The 13244-nt window shown below is 39.8% G+C and overlaps 3 non-coding genes and 1 pseudogene across 3 annotated transcripts; all 4 read right to left on the minus strand.

Moving 5' to 3' along the window:
* Positions 1-348: 348 nt before the first annotated feature.
* On the minus strand, positions 349-429 carry LOC111819876 (small nucleolar RNA SNORD115). The gene has a single exon (XR_002823446.1). It is a non-coding gene; the product is annotated as a small nucleolar RNA SNORD115 (small nucleolar RNA).
* A 1621-nt stretch (positions 430-2050) lies between these two features.
* On the minus strand, positions 2051-2132 carry LOC111819868 (small nucleolar RNA SNORD115). The gene has a single exon (XR_002823440.1). It is a non-coding gene; the product is annotated as a small nucleolar RNA SNORD115 (small nucleolar RNA).
* Positions 2133-3776: 1644 nt separating this feature from the next.
* Positions 3777-3857, minus strand: LOC111819863 (small nucleolar RNA SNORD115). The gene has a single exon (XR_002823435.1). It is a non-coding gene; the product is annotated as a small nucleolar RNA SNORD115 (small nucleolar RNA).
* A 2115-nt stretch (positions 3858-5972) lies between these two features.
* On the minus strand, positions 5973-6041 carry LOC111819874 (uncharacterized; annotated as a pseudogene).
* Between the last annotated feature and the right edge of the window lie 7203 nt (positions 6042-13244).

Consider the following 13244-nt stretch of genomic DNA (forward strand, 5'->3'; position numbering starts at 1 on the left):
GAACATTGTCTTTATAAACTGTGTTATGCCAATTGAGCTAGATGTTCCCCGAGACCATGGTCCCCACAGCCCTCCACCCAGCAATTCAGTCCCTCAGGAGGTTTGGATGTGTCTATGGAGCTTCCATGAGCTTTCCTTGTACGAGTTGTGCTGGCTTCCCCAGTATTGTGTACTGTCTTACCCTTCAGCAGAGTTACCACTTATCTCTTGTCTATTTAGTCCCCCCCCACCCCTCCCATCCCTTGTAACCAACAAAGATTGTTTCTTTTTGTATGTAACTTTTACATGAGTTTTTACAGTAGAGGTCTCATACAATATTTGTCCTTTTGTGATTGACTTATTTCACTCAGCATAGTGTCCTCCAGTTTTGAGCAGGATTTTTATGTCATCAGCTCTCTTCAAGATAAGTTTAGGTGTTATCATTGACCTGAGCCATGTCAATCCCTAGGTATAAATCCTCTTAGACCTCAAAATACTACTATAAAGTTTTTCTTGCAGCCCAGTATCACACTGGTTGAGAGTGTTCGCATATCCACTTCCAGTTTCCTGAGAGTTGGAGTGATCCATATGAAAGCAAGACAACAGAGATTGACCTCACAAACCCTTTTTCAAGGACAAAGCAGTAAGACAGAGATCAAAGAAGAGAAGTTCATTTGCTTATGGCTATGGCTTTTAGCAGTTATTCCCAAAAGTATGGATAAAATCAGGACACCCACATGCAAACTTTTAGGAGACTGTTGACCACTGAAAGCAAGAAACATGCAACATAAGCACAAGGTGTAACGGTCTCTGGATGTACAATAAATTCTCAGGAGGTTCCATCAAGAAGTGGCTTTTCAATTGATTAGCCCTGGCAAATATATTGAAGAGAGCCATATCTGTATCCACAGGCATTGTCCAGTGCATTGAAACTCTCAGGAAATGACATCTGGGGGTCACAGAGAACCTGGGATCTATGAATCAGCTGGCAGGACACTTGGAAATGTATTGCTTTTCAAGAATCGAGGCAACATTTCTTCTAAAAAGTTCCATAGTCCTATTACTGTGTGATGTCACACTTGACCCATGCAGAGACCCAATCTACCTCATGCCAAAATAATCACCACAGAAAGAACCCATCTCCTCCTGTTTTCAACTATCAGAGAATCCTTGGGATACACAGAGCAGGAGTCTTATCACATCTCTACAGGATTCGAATGAAGTGTCAAGAAAAATGATTTTTCTACAAGTGGAAGACAGCCATAATGTCTGCATTCCCTGTGTAGAGGGTCAGCCGATCACGACTTCCTGTGATATTAACTCCTGAAACTAGTCATGTCCCTGTCCTTCTCCTTAACAACTGGCATCCCCTCTCACATTAACTTTTCTATGCACATGTCTGTGCACCTACTTTTTCTTTAAAGTAGAGTCAAGTATCAGACTACTCAATAGTTCATCCAATTCCAAGATTCTTGGGAAAACTTCCCTGAAGAACCTAAAGGTCCAGCTGCAACTGACACAAGCATTCAATTATGGGAAGTTTACCAGTGTGGCTGGTAGAGCTCCCAGCCATTCACATCTCAAAATATTTTAGAAAATCAAATTTGTCTAGTTGTGCATTTCTCCCAATTCAATATGACATATTGGACTGGGACCCAGGGTATAAAAAATTATTCAAGTTGAAATTGTTCCAAGTTCTTGTGAATCCTAAATATTCACTTATGAATATCACCACAACTTAGTCCAGCAGTCAAGGTCAAGAAAAAAACAGGGGTAACATTTCAGCTTTTTCCCAAACCCCAACTGCCTTAAGGCTGCATCTTTACTCGTCTAAACACCAGGTGGGACCGGTGAAAACCACGTAGAATTACTCGTCTTGAATCTTTGGAATGGTGAATTTCTGGGCAGCAGGTCTTTCTAAATCACACAATAAGAGGAAAAGAGCTAAGGAATGAGCCTGACAATCATCAGTCAGTTAGGTGTTTTTGATCACTTATGAAGATAAAAGGAATCAAAATGGAGGTCCACTTTAAAGAAGATAAATAAGGTTGGGCAAAAAGATTTTCCCTCTGCATCTCAGCGTAATCCTGTTGAGCATTATTTTTATGCCATCACCTCTCTTCAAGTAAGTTTTGCTATCACATTATCAGAGCCATGGCATTCCTCAGGTAGTCATCCTCTAAGACCTCAAGATATTTACCACAGATGTCTTTTTTCTAGCTCAGTGTCGATCTTGATTAGAGTGTTCCATATCTTCTGTAGGATTCCAGGGGTTTGGAACGACACCAAGGACAGCAGGTCAACAGGGATCGTTCTCAGAAACCCTTTTAAAAGCACACAGTGTTAAGACAGGGTTCAAGGGAGACATGTAGATTTCTTAATGCCTATGGCCCATGCCAGTTATTCCCAAAAGTATTGATCAAGTTTGTATCCTCTCAAAAAACCCATTATGTATGCTGCTGACCATTGACAACAAACAGGAAACAAACAAGATAAGAGCAAGTGCTAGAAGTCTCTGGACATAGAACAAACTGTCAAGAGGTTCTAGGCAGAGAAGAGACTTTTCCATTGAATTCTCCTGCGTATATAGTGAAGAAATTTATATTTGTATGCACTGCCAGTGTCCAGTGCATGGAAACTCTCAGGAAATGACACTCTGGGTCACAGAAATCTGGGGATCTACAAATCAGTTGCCAGGACACTTGGAATCATAGTCTTTTTCAAAAATTATGGCAAGACCTGTTCCTGAAAGTAACATAGTCCTTTTAGTGTTTTTTAGGTCATTCTTGACACTGATAGGGACCAAATCCATTTCAAGCCAAAATAATCACAGTAGGAAGAACCTATCTCCTCCTGTATTTCATCCAGCAGAGGATCCCTCAGAATACACAGTATATGACTCACAACACATCCCTACAGGATTCCCATGAACTTTCAGTAAAAAGTGATCTTTCAGCAGCTACAAGGCAGCAGTATTTCACTCCTTGTGGAGAGCTGATCGTGACTTCTCCTGTGTCTTGAACTGCTGAAGGTAGTCATCTCCAAGGACTCACCCATAACAATTGGCGTCATCTCTCACTATGGCTTTCCTACAGAGAAAGCTGTGCAGCCTCCTTTGTGTAGGAGCTAGAGTCAGGTTTGCAACTACTCACAGGTTTATCCAATTTCAAGATTCATGTGACAGCTGCACTGTAGAACTGTAGATTTTAGCGTCAACAGGTAAAGCAATAAATTATGTGAAATTCACCAGTGTTGGCAGTACAGCTCCTAGTCATCTGCATCCCATAATTTTAGAAAAACCCATCTGTCTAGTAGTGCATTTCTCCCAATCCAATATAACATATCAGACAGGGTGAAGGGTATAAAAAATTACTGAACTTGAAATTTCTTCAAGTTCCTGTGAGTCCTAAATATTCATCTATGAGGATCACTGCCACTAGTGAATCAGCCAAAGTCAAGAAAATAAGAACCGACAAGGCTCATCGGATTCACAAAATCCAATTGCCTTTGGGTTGCATATTCACTTGTCCAAATATCAGAAGAGACCAGTCATAATGACATAGAATCATTCACCTTGAATCCATGGAATGGTGAATTTCTTGGCAGCAAGTCTTTGTAAGTCACACATAAAGAGGAAAACAGCCAAGGAATGTATCTGAGAAACATCAATCAGTTAGGCATTTTCAGTCACTGGAGAGAGGTAGGTATTTTCAATCACTGGAGAGAGGTGAAAAGAATCAAAATGGGCGTCCACTTTGAAATAGATAAATAAGTTTGGGCACAAAGAGTTTCCCGCTGTGCCTTAGCATAATCCTATCGAACATGATTTTTATGTCATCATATCTCTTTAAGACAGATTTTGGTGTCATCATTCACCCAAGCCATGACACTTCCCAGGTATGCATTCCCAAAGACCTCAGGATGCTTACCACTGAACTCTTTTTTCCCAACTCAGTGTCACACTGGATCGGAGTGTTCACACATTTTCTGCAGGATTCCAGGGGGTTGCAACGACCCCAAAGAAAGCAAGCCAACAGGGATTGTCCTCAGAAACCCTTTTAAAAGAACACATCAGTAAGACAGATGTCAATGGAGAGACATTCATTTCTTCATGGCCATGGCTAGTGCCAGCTATTTCCAAAGGTATCAGTGAAGTCATTACCCTGGCAAATAATCCATTACATTGGCTGCTGACCTTGGACAACAAGCAAGAATAAGGAATATTAAGGACAAGGCCTAGAATTCTCTGGAAATACTACAAACTTTTGGGAGGTTTCAGGCAGTGAGGAGGCTTTTCCATTAAATACCCCAGCTGATACAGTGAAGAAAGTCATTTTTGTATCCACTGGCATTGTCCAGTGCATGGAACTCTCAGGAAATGACACTCTGGGGGGTCACAGAAATCTGGAGATCTACAAATCAGCTGTAAAGACACTCAGAATTGTATTTTTTTCCAAGAATTATGGCAACACCTCTTACTGAAAGTGCTACAGTCCTTTTATGTTTGATTTCACTCTTGACCCGCAAAAGGACCCAAACCATCTCAAGCCAATATAATCAGAGCAGGAAAACCCCATCTCCTACTGTATTTAATTCAGCAGAGGATTGTTTAAAATACACTAGGGAGGACTCACATTGTATCTCTACAGGATTCCTGTGAACTCGTGAACTTTCAGTAAAAAGTGATCTTTCCAAAAGCCCAAAGCTGCAGTCAGTCCTAAACTTCTTGTGAAGATGATCAGCTGACTATTACTTCCTGTGTCATGAACTGCTGAAGTTAAACATCTCCAAGGCCTCACCCTTAACAATTGGCATCATCCTTCAATTTGATTTTCCTGCTTAGAAAACTGTGTGGCCTCTATTTTTTTGGAGCTACAGTTAGGTATTAGACTGCTCAACAGTTTATTCAATTTCAAGAATAGAGGGAAAACTGCTGTCTTAGTCTAGTGCTGCTCTAACAGAAATACCACAAGTGGATAGGCTACAAGTCCAAATTCTGGGCATCAGTGCCAGGGATAGACTTTCCCCATCGGCTCTGGAGGAAGGTCCATGTTATCAATCTTCCTTTGGTCTGGGAGCTTCTCTGTGCAAGAACCTCAGGTCCAAAGGACGCGCTCTGCTCCCGGCGCTGCTTTCTTAGTGGTATGAGGTTCCCATGAGTCTCTGCTGGCTTCTCTCTTTTATACCTCAAAAGAGATTGGATTAAGACACTATCTAATCTTGTAAACCTCATCAGTATAACCTCATCATAGTGATAAAATTTACAATACATAAAGAAATCACATATAACCTCATCATAGTGGTGGAGTTTACAACACATAATGAAATCACATCAGATTCACAAAATGGTACACAATCATACAATACTGGGAATCATGACCCAGCAAAGTTGACAGATATTTTTGGGGGACACAGTTCAATCCATGACAACTGCACTGCAGTACCCTAGGATCTGACCTAAACTGGCAAAGTAGATCAATTATGGAATATTCACCAGTGACTGGGGTACAGCTCTTAGCCATTCACATGCCATAAATATTTTAGAAAAACGCATTTGTCCAATATAATATGCAAGACTGGGCACCAGGATATCAAAAATTGCTCCACTTGAAGTTGTTTCAAGTTCCTGTGAATCCTAAATGTCCACCCATGGAGATCACTGAAACTAGTGAATCAGTCAAGGTAAAAAACAAGAGGGGACTCATTTTATCTGATTCCCAGAACCCAATTGCCTTTGGGCTGCATCTTCTCTTGTTGAAAAATCAGATGGGACCAGTTATAATGACTTAGAATAACTCATTCTGAATCCAAGGAATGGTGAATTTCCTGGCAGCAGGTTTTTCTAAATCACACGTAAAGAGGAAAAGAACCAAAGCATGAGCCTGAGAAACGTCACTCAGGCACTTTTGATCACTGGGGGCAGGTGAAAATAATCAAAATGGGGGTCCACTATGAAGCAGATAATTAAGGTTGGGCAAAAGGAGTTTCCTGCTGGACCTCAGAGGGCATGGTTTTTATATCATCATCTCTCTTCAAGAAAGTTAAAATGTCATCATTGACCCCTGCTATGGGAATCCCCAGGTATTCATCCCCTAAGATCTCAAGATGCTTACTTCAGATGTCATTTTTCCAGGTCAGAGACACACAGGATTGGAATGTGCACATATTCTCTGCAGAATTCCATGGGATGTAGGCTGTACTAAAGGATAACAGACCAACAGGGATAATCCTCAGAAAGCCATTTAAAAGCACACAGTAGTAAAACAGGTATCAGGGGAGAGAAATTTCTTTTCTTTTTTTTTTTTTTTTTACTTTAGATGAAGGTTTGCAGAGTAAATTAGTTTCTCATTAAACAATTAATATACGTATTGTTTTGCCACATTGGTTGCCAATCCCATGACATGTCAAACCTCTCCCCTTCTGACCTTGGGTTACCCATTACTAGCTTTCCTGCCCCCTCCTGCCTTCTTCTCTTTGCCCCTGAGCTGGTGTGCCCATTTAGTCTACTGTTGTTTTATGGGCCTGTCAGACCTTTGGCTGAAGGGTGAACCTCAGGAGGGGCTTCTGTACTGAGTTACAAGGGTGTCCAGAGGCCATACTCTCAGGGTTTCTCTGTCAGGACAGTAAGTCTGGTTTTTTTTTGAGAGTTAGAATTTCGTTCTACATTTTTCTCCAGCTCTGTCCAGGACACTATATTGTGATTGCTGTCAGAGCCATTTGTGGTGGTAGCTGGACACCATCTAGTTGTGCTGGACTTAGTCTGGTGGTGGCTGTGATAGTTGTGGTCCATTAGTCCTTTGGATTAATCTTTCCCTTGTGTCTTTGGTTTTCTTCATTCTCCCTTGCTCCAGATGGGGTGAGACCAGTGGAGTATCTTAGATGGCCACTTACAAGCTTTTAAGACCCCAAATGCCACTCACCAAAGTAGGACGTAGAACATTTTCTTTATAAACTATGTTATGCCCATTGAACTAGATGTCCCCCAAAACCACAGTCCCCATTCCTCACCCCAGTAATTCGGTCCCTCAGGGAGTTTGGATGTGACTATGAAGCTTCCATGACCTTGCCTTGGTCAAGTTGTGCTGACTTCCCCAAGATTGTGTAGTGTCTTACTCTTCACTAAAGCTAACACTTACCTATTGTCTAGTTAGTGTTTTTCCCTCCCCACCCTTCTCCTCTCTCATAACCACCAAAGATTGTTTCTTTATGTAAACTTTTTCATGAGTTTTTATAATAGTGGCATCATACGGTATTTGTCCTTTTGTGATTGACTTATTTCACTCAGCATAATGCCCTCCAGATTCATCCATGTTGTGAGATGTTTCCAGATTCATCATTGTTCTTTATTGTTGCCTAGTATTCTATTGCGTGCAAGTGTCATAGTTTGTTTATCCATTCATCTGTTCATCTGGGTATCTAGGTTGTTTCTATCTTTTTGCTACTGTGAATAATGCTACAATGAACATGGGTGTACGTATGTCTATTTGTGTGATAGCTCTTATTTCTCTAGGATATATTCCTAGGAGTGTGATTGCTGGATCCTATGGTATTTCTATGTCTAGCTTTTTATGGAGGTGCGATATCGTTTTCCAAAATGGTTGTACCATCTTGCATTCCCACCAGCAGTGCATAAGAGTTTCAATCTCCCCACAGCCTCTCCAATATTTTTTACTTTCTACTTTTTTGATTTGTGCCAGTAATGTCAGGGTGAGATGGTATCTCGTTGTAGTTTTGATTTGCATTTCTCTAATGGCTAATGATCTCAAGCATTTCCTCATGTGTCTGTTAGCTGCCTTATTTGATGAAGTGTCTGTTCATGTCTTTTGCTCATTTTTCAATTGGATTATTTGTCTTTTTGTTGTAGAGATGTTGGATTTTCCTATAAATTTTAGAGAGTAAACCTTTGTCCGATTTGTCATAGCCGAAATTTTTTTCCCCAGTCTGTAGGGTTCTCTTTCTACTCTTTTGACGAACATAAGTGTTTAATTTTTAGAAGATCCCAGTTATCTAGCTTATCTTCTGGTGTTTGAGTAATGTTAGTTACAGTTTATATGCTACTCATGTCATTTATTAGGGCCTTTAGAGTTGATCCTATTTTTTCTTCTATGATCTTTATACTTTTTTTTTATTGTATTTTAGATGAAGGTTTACAGAACGAACTAGCTTCTCATTAAACAATTAATACACATATTGTTTTGTAACATTGGTTATCAACCCCACAACATGTCAACACTCTCCCTACTCAGCCTTGGGTTCCCTATTATCAGCTTTCTTGTCCCATACTGCCTTCTAGTCCTTGCCACTGTGCTGGTGTGCCCATTTAGTGACTTCAGTACTGAGCTAAAAGAGTGTCCTGAGGCCGTGTTCTTGTGGTTTCCCCAGTCTCTATCAAGCCAAGAAGTCTGGTCTTTTTCTGTGAGTTAGAATTTTGTTTTATATTTTTCTCCAGCTGTCTGGGTCCCTTTATTGTGATCCCTGTCAGAGCAGTCAGTAGTGGTAACCAGGCACCATCTAGTTGTGCTGGACTTAGTCTGGTGGAGGCTGTGGTAGTTGTGGTCCATTAGTCCTTTGGACTAACCTTTTCCTTGTGTTTTTCGTTTTCTTCATTCTCCCTTGCTCCAGACACGGTGAGACCAATGGAGTACCTTAGATGGCCACTCACAAGCTTTTAAGACCCCAAACTCTACTCACTAAAGTAGAACATTCTCTTTATAAACGATGTTATCCCAACTGAGCTAGATATTCCCTGAGACCATGCTCCCGACCGCCCTCAGCACAGTAATTTTGTCCCTCGGGGAGTTTGGATGTGTCTATGGAGCTTCCATGGCCTTGCCTTGGACAAGTTGTGCTGGCTTCCCCAGTATTGTGTACTGTTTTACCCTTCACCAAACTTACCACTTATCTATTGTCTATTTAGTGTTTTTCCATCTCCACCCCTCCCCTCATTCATAACCATCAAAGACTGTTTCTTTTTGCATGTAAACATTTTCATGAGTTTTTATAATAGTGGTCTCATACACTATTTGTCCTTTTGGGATTGACTTATTTAACTCAGCATAATGCCCTCCAGATTCATCTATCTTGTGAGATGCTTTGCAGATTCATCATAGTTCTTTATCGTTGCATGGTACTCCATTGTATATACCATAGTTTGTTTACCATTTATCTGTTGATGAGCATCTAGATTGTTCCCATTTTTTGCTATTGTGAATAATGCTGTAATGAACATGGGTGTACATATGTCTATTCGCATGACTGCTCTTATTTCTCTAGGATTCCTAGGAGCAGGATTGCTGGATCATATGGCATTTCTACTTCTACATTTCTAAGAAAGTGCCATATCGTTGTCCAAAATGGTTTTAACATTTTACATTCCCACCAGAAGTGCATAAGAGTTCCAATCTCCCTGCAGCCTCTCCAACATTTGTTATTTTCTGGGTTTTTTTTATTTTTTATTATTTTTTTTGATTCATGCCAGTAAGGCCGGGGTGAGATGATATCTCATTGTGGTTTTGATTTGGATTTCTCCAATGGCTAGCGATCACAAGCCTTTCCTCATTTGTGCTATCTGCTTGAATATCTCTTTTGGTGAAGTGTCTATTCATTTCCTTTACCCATTTTTTAATTGGATTATTTGTCTTTTTGTTGTAGAGGTATTGGATTTTCCCATGGATTTTAGAGATTAGACCTTCCTCGGATTTGTCATAGTCAAAATTTTTTTCCCAGTCTGTAGATTCTTTTTACCCTTTTGGTGAAGTCTTTAGATGAGCATAAGTGTTTAATTTTTAGAAGATCTCAATTATCTAGCTTATCTTCTGGGGTTTGTGTGTTGTTAGTTACACTTTGTATCTTGTTAATGCCGTGTACTAGGGCCTCTAGTGTTGATCCAATTTTTTCTTCTGTGATCTTTAGTTTTTGGCTTTATATTTAGGTCTTTGATCCATTTTGAATTAGTTGTTTGTATGCTTGAGGTATAGGTCCTGTTTTATTTTTTTACAGATGGACATCCAGTTTTGTCAGCACCATTTGTTTTTTTAAATATTTTCCCATACAAAAATTTATACATACATTGTTATGTGACTCTAATTGCTCTCCCGATACTGTGACAGCACACTCTTCCTTTCCACCCCTGATTCCCCATGACCATGCAACCAGCTACTAAATCTCTCTGCCTTCCCATCTCACCTCTGCACAGAAGCTTCCTGTTTAGCCTCATTTATCTACTTGAGCTAAGAGGCACACTCCTCATGAATATCACTTTATGCCCCACAGTGCGGTCCAATCCCTGTCTGAAGAGTTGGCCTTGGAAATTGTTTTATTTCTGAGCTGATAGAGAATGCTGTCTGGGGTACCTCCAGTCTCAGTCAGACCATTAAGTCTTTTTACTAGAATTTGAGTTCTGCACCCCACATTTCTCCTGCTCCATCCAGGACTCTCTGTTGTGTTCCCTATCAGGGCAGTCATTGGTGGCAGCTGGGAACAATCTAGTTCTTCTGTTCTCAGGCTGATGAAGTCTCTGGTTTATGTGGCCGTTTCTGTCTCTTGGGCTAATACTTTCCTTGTGTCTTTGGTGTTCTTCATTCTCCTTTACACCAGGTGGTTGGGACCAACTGAGGCATTCTAGATGGCCACTTGCAAACTTTTAAAACCTCAGATGCCATTCACCAAAGAAAGATGCAGAACATTTTCTTAATAAGCTTTGTTATGGCTATTGACCTTGATGTCCCTTGAAAGCATGGTCCCCAGACCCCTACCCCTGCTACTCTATCCCTCAAAATATTTGAATGTATTCAGGAACCTTCTTAGCTTTCCTTTACTCCAGTTATGCTGACTTCCCCTGTAGTGAGTGCTGTCCTTCCTTTCACCTAAGATAATTCTTATCTACTATCTAGTTAGTAAATAACCCTCCCCATCCCTCCCCACCCTTGCAACCATCAAAGAATGTTTTCTTCTGTGTTTAAAACCTTTTCTTGAGTTCTTATAATATTGGTTTATACAATATGTGACTGATTAAATTCATTCAGCATAATGACCTCCAGCTTCCTCCATGTTATAAGATGTTCCACGGCTTCATTGTTGTTCTCTATGGTTGTGTAGTATTCCATTGTGTGGATATACCATAATTTGTTTATCCATTCATCCGTTGATGGACATGTAGGTTGTTTCCATCTTTTTGCTATTGTGAACAATGCTGCCATGAACGTGGGTGTGCATATATCTATTCGTGTGATGGCTCTTATTTCTCTAGGATACATTCCAAGGAGCGGGATAGCTGGATCGTATTGTACATCTATTTCTAGCTTTTTAAGAAAGTGCCAAATCAATTTCCAAAGTTGTTGTACCATTTTACATTCGTACCAACAGTGTATAATTGTTCCAGTCTCTCCACAACCTCTCCGGCATTTATTATTTTTTGTTTTGTGGATTAATGTTAGCCTTGTTGAGGTGAGATGGTATCTTATTGTAGTTTTGATCTGCATTTTTCTAATGGCTAATGATTGTAAGCATTTCTTCAAGTGTCTGTTAGCCATCTTAATATCTTCTTTGGCAAAGTGACTGTTCATATCCTTTGCCAATTTTTTACTTGAGTTACTTGTCTTTTTGTTGTTGAGGTTTTGCAGTATCTTGCAGATTTTAGAGATTAGACGTTGATAGGATTTGTTGTAGCCAAATTTTTTTTCCCAGTCTGTAGGTTATCTTTTTACTCTTTTGGTGAAGTCTTTTGATGAGCCAAAGTGTTTGATTTTTAGGAGCTCACAATTATCTAGTCTCTCTTCTTCTGCTTGTGCATTGTTACTTACGGTTTGTATTGTGTTTATGCCATGTATTAGGGCTCCTAGCATTGTCCCTATTTTTTTTCCATCATCTTAATTATTTTCGATTTTATATTTAAGTCTTTGATCCATTTTGAGTTAGTTTTTGTGTATGGTGTGAGGTATGGGTCTTGTTTCAGTTTTTGCAGATGGATATCCAGTTATGCCAGCACCATTTGTTAAAGAGACTGTCTTTTCCCCAATTAATGGACTTTGATCCTTTGTCAAATATCAGCTGCTTATAGGTGGATGAATTTATGTCTGGATTCTCAATTCTGTTCCGTTGGTCTATGTATCTGTTGTTGTACCAGCACCAGGCTGTTTTGACTACCATGGTGGTATGAAAGTTTCTAAAATCAGGTAGTGTGAGGCCTCCCACTTTGTTCTTCTTCTTGAGTAATGCTTTACTTATTTGGGGCCTCTTCCCTTTCCATATGAAGCTGCTGATTTGTTTCTCCATCTAATTAAAAAATGCCCGTGGAATTTGAATCAGGATTGCATTGTATCTGTAGATAACTTTGGGTAGAACCGACATTTTCACAATGTTGAGTCTACCTATCCATGAGCAAGGCATGTTTCTCCACTTATGCAGTTCTCTTTTGGTTTCTTGCAGTAGTGTCTTGTAGTTTTCATTGTATCAGTTTTTATGTCTGCGGTTAGATTTATCCCTAAGTATTTTATCTTCTTGGCAGCTATTGTAAATGGTATTGACTTGATGATTTCTTTTTCGAGGTTCTCTTTGTTGGTGTAAAGGAATCCAACTGATTTTTGTATGTTTATCTTGTATCCTGAAACTTTGCTTAAATCTTCTACTAGTTCCAGTAGTTTTCTTGTGGATTCTCTGGGGTTTTCTGTGTATAAGATCATATCATCTGCAAATAGAGATACGTTGACTTCTTCCCTACCAATTTGGATGCCTTTTATTTCTTTTTCTAGCCTAATTGCTCTGGCTAGGACCTCCAGCACAATGTTGAATAAGAGTGGTGATAAAGGGCATACTTGTCTGGTTGCCCTTCTCAAGGGAATGCTTTCAAAATCTCTCCATCTAGGATGATGTTGGCTGTTGGCTTTGTATAAATGTCTGTAATTATACTGAGGAACTTCCCTTCTGTTCCTGTTTTTGTTGAGAGTTTTTATCATGAATAAGTGTTGGACTTTGTCAAATGCCTTTTCTGCATCGATTGATAAGATCACGTGGTTTTGTCTTTTGTTTTATTTATGTGATAGATTACATTGATTGTTTTTCTAATGTTGAACCATCCCTGCATACCTGGTATAAATTCCACTTGGTCATGGTGAATTATATTTTTGATATGTTGCTGAATTCTACTGGCTAGAATTTTGTTGAGGATTTTTTCGTCTATGTTCATGAGGGATATTGGTCTATATTTGTTTATTTTTTTGTGAGCTATCTTTTCCTGGTTTTGGTATCAGGGTTATGCTGGCTTCATA

This window comes from Trichechus manatus, unplaced genomic scaffold (assembly GCF_000243295.1).
Source record: "Trichechus manatus latirostris isolate Lorelei unplaced genomic scaffold, TriManLat1.0 scaffold00019, whole genome shotgun sequence".
NCBI lineage: Eukaryota > Metazoa > Chordata > Mammalia > Sirenia > Trichechidae > Trichechus > Trichechus manatus.